This window comes from Equus asinus, unplaced genomic scaffold (genome assembly GCF_041296235.1).
Source record: "Equus asinus isolate D_3611 breed Donkey unplaced genomic scaffold, EquAss-T2T_v2 contig_171, whole genome shotgun sequence".
NCBI classification, from domain to species: domain Eukaryota; kingdom Metazoa; phylum Chordata; class Mammalia; order Perissodactyla; family Equidae; genus Equus; species Equus asinus.
The window spans coordinates 47,501-50,900 of record NW_027224818.1 but is presented as its reverse complement, the minus strand read 5'-3'; positions in this window follow the sequence as shown (position 1 = coordinate 50,900).

The window sequence follows — 3,400 nt, the reverse complement described above, 5'->3', positions numbered from 1 at the left end:
CCGACCGATCCCCGCGGCGGCGCAGTCGGGGCTTTCTGGACCAGAACCCCTCTCTCTGTCGCCTTTCGACCACACGCACGCTTTAGAGGCCAAGGGAAAATGGATCGGGTCTCTCTGTCTCTCTCCCTAGAAAACAAGGGGCCGGGGGCCGAGCCCGTGGACGAACGGTCAAGTAGCGCCCCCCACCCCGGCCCCCGGCTTCGACGGCCCAGGTTTTCACTGGTTCGGATCCTGGGCGCAGCCCCAGACCCAGCATCGCCCTTCAAGCCACGCCGAGGCGGCGTCCCACATAGCAGAAACGCGAAAGACCTACCACTGGAACCTACAACTATGGACGGGACGGGACGGGACGGGGCGGGGCGGGGCGGGGCGGGGCGGGGGTGGGGGGGGCGGCTTTGGGGAGCAGGAAGAAAGAAAAAATAAAAGAAACACAAGGACGGTCATCGCGATAGTTCTTTCCACTTCCATCCATATGTTAACAGGACCCAAGTTTCCCGACCTCCATTTGGATGTATGTTAACTAAATGGAGAAGCTATTCAAAGGACTCCTCTAAAGAAGTCCACGTTCTTCTTTCTAAATGATAATGAAAATCATTGTCACCACCGCTCTTCCGACCCTCCATGTCCAGACGGCCTCCCGCCCCTCCCCTATCCCCAACTCCCGCCCCGCCCCGCGCCGACCCCCGACCCCGGCATTCTCCACGCCCACCTTTCCCTCTCCACTCCTACCCCCCCCCGTCCCCCGCCGCCCGGGACACCGCACCCCGCGCCCCCCCCCCCCCAATCCAGGCCGGGCCACCTGGTCGACCTCCTCGAACACTATATAAGAGGATGCCGGGCAGCAGGTGGCGCCCGACAAGCGGCCTCCTCACCGGCCGGACGGATCAGCCTCGCGGGGGCGGGCGATGGGGAGGCGTTCGTCCAGGTCAGGTCAGGTCGGGGGAGGGAGGATGCCGCGCCGGCCGGCCTGGTGCGTGGCCTGGTCCCGATCCACCCCGCGTCTCGTTTCTCGGGCCGGGACGAGTACAGGCGGGGAGGCCGACTCGGTCACGGAAAGCGGCCTTGGGGAGGTTTTGGCGAACGTCCCTGTCCCGGGGCCGTCTGCCGACTAGGGGACGGAGTCCTCCTCCATGCTCCTTCTCGCCCCCAGTCGGGCGGGTTGTGGGTCGCGCGGTCGACTTGGCCATTTCCCCGGAGGCATCCTGCCTGCCGGGGCTCCCTCCCTCGGGCCGGTGCGAGCGGTCCTCGGGCGGCCCGGGAATTTGGGCCGCAGCGAACGAACGAACGAAGCCCGTCCCTCCTGCGTCGGCACCGATGAGACACAGCCCTGGTGGATGGAGCCGCTTTCCTCGGGTTTCCTTTTGCTTTCGGCCGCTGCTGCCACCAAACCTCCCTAAACGATAGGAATGAAAACGGGAACCGTTGGCATAATAAAAGCGTTTTGGTTGGCGTGTTTCTTGGCTTTTGGGGACTCGAGAGGTATGATGGATGATCTCCGATTGACGTTGGGAAGGTCTATTTCATCCCAGTCGCACGAACCCCGAAAACGTGGCGGCTGGACGAGGGAGGGAGGGAGGGAGGGAGGGAGGGAGGGAGGGAGGCCAACCACGGGATTTCCGCACGACCAGCTGATGGACACGAGCGCCCCGTGAGCCGGGCGGAGGGCAGCCGCCCGGGTCTCGCAGCTACGTGCCCGCGGAACCCTCGGGACTGCGAGAAGCCGGAGCGACCCGCAGCCATGTGGCGCTCGGCGCGGACATCTGGTCGACCCGCGCGCCACGGGACCCGGGGCCCGAGTCCGGGCCGGGCCGCCGGTCGACCCGGCAGGGCGGCTGCCCCGGGGGCCTCGCGGCTGCTCGTCCGCAGCCTCCAGGGAGCCCTCGGGGCTCCGAGAAGGCCGAGCGCCCCGCGGCCCCACGGCGCTCGGTGCGGACATCTGGTCGACCCGCTCCCCCCCCGCCCCCCGAGACACGGGGGTCGGGTCGCCGGTCGACCCGGCAGGGCGGCGGCCACGGCGGCCTCGCCGCTGCTCGTCCGCCGGGTCGCCGGAGCCCTCGAGCCTCCGAGAAGGCCGAGCGCCCTGCGGTCCCGCGGCGCTCGGCGCGGACATCTGGTCGACCCGCGCGCCGCCGGACCCCGTGGCTACGAGTCCGCGGGGCCTTCGGAGCCGACAGAGGGCCGGGAGCGCACCCAGAGCACCCAGAGCACCCAGAGCCCCGGGACCCGGCCCCGAGCGCCGCGGACATCTGGTCGACCCGCGCGCCCCAGTCCGGGGACCAAGTCCGGGCCGGACAGCTGGTCGACCCGGCAGGGCGTCGGCCACCTGGGAGCCGCACCCACGAGTCCGCGGGGTCTCTGGAGCCGACGGAGGCCGGGGAGCCCACCCAGGCCGCCGAGAGCCCCGCGTCCCCGCGGCGCTCGGCGCGGACATCTGGTCGACCCGCGCGCCGCCGGACCCCGTGGCTACCAGTCCGCGGGGCCTTCGGAGCCGACAGAGGGCCGGGAGCGCACCCAGAGCACCCAGAGCCCCGGGGCCCGGCCCCGAGCGCCGCGGACATCTGGTCGACCCGCGCGCCCCGGTCCGGGGACCGAGTCCGGGCCGGACAGCTGGTCGACCCGGCAGGGCGGCTGCCCCGGGGGCCTCGCGGCTGCTCGTCCGCAGCCTCCAGGGAGCCCTCGGGGCTCCGAGAAGGCCGAGCGCCCCGCGTCCCCGCGGCGCTCGTCGCGGACATCTGGTCGACCCGCGCGCCGCCGGACCCCGTGGCTACGAGTCCGCGGGGCCTTCGGAGCCGACAGAGGCCCGGGAGCGCACCCAGAGCACCCAGAGACCCGGGACCCGGCCCCGGGCGCCGCGGACATCTGGTCGACCCGCGCGCCCCACTCCGGGGACCAAGTCCGGGCCGGACAGCTGGTCGACCCGGCAGGGCGGCGGCCCCGGCGGCCTCCAGGGAGCCCTCGGGGCTCCGAGAAGGCCGAGCGCCCCGCGGCCCCGCGGCCCCGCGGCCCCGCGGGGCGCTCGGTGCGGACATCTGGTCGACCCGCCCACCCCCCCGAGACCCGAGACCCGGGGGCCGGGTCGCCGGTCGACCCGGCAGGGCGGCGGCCCCAGCGGCCTCGCCGCTGCTCGTCCGCCGGGTCGCCGGAGCCCTCGAGCCTCCGAGAAGGCCGAGCGCCCTGCGGTCCCGCGGCGCTCGGCGCGGACATCTGGTCGACCCGCGCGCCGCCGGACCCCGTGGCTACGAGTCCGCGGGGCCTTCGGAGCCGACAGAGGGCCGGGAGCGCACCCAGAACACCCAGGGCACCCAGAGCCCCGAGGCCCGGCCCCGAGCGCCGCGGACATCTGGTCGACCCGCGCGCCCCGGTCCGGGGACCAAGTCCGGGCCGGACAGCTGGTCGACCA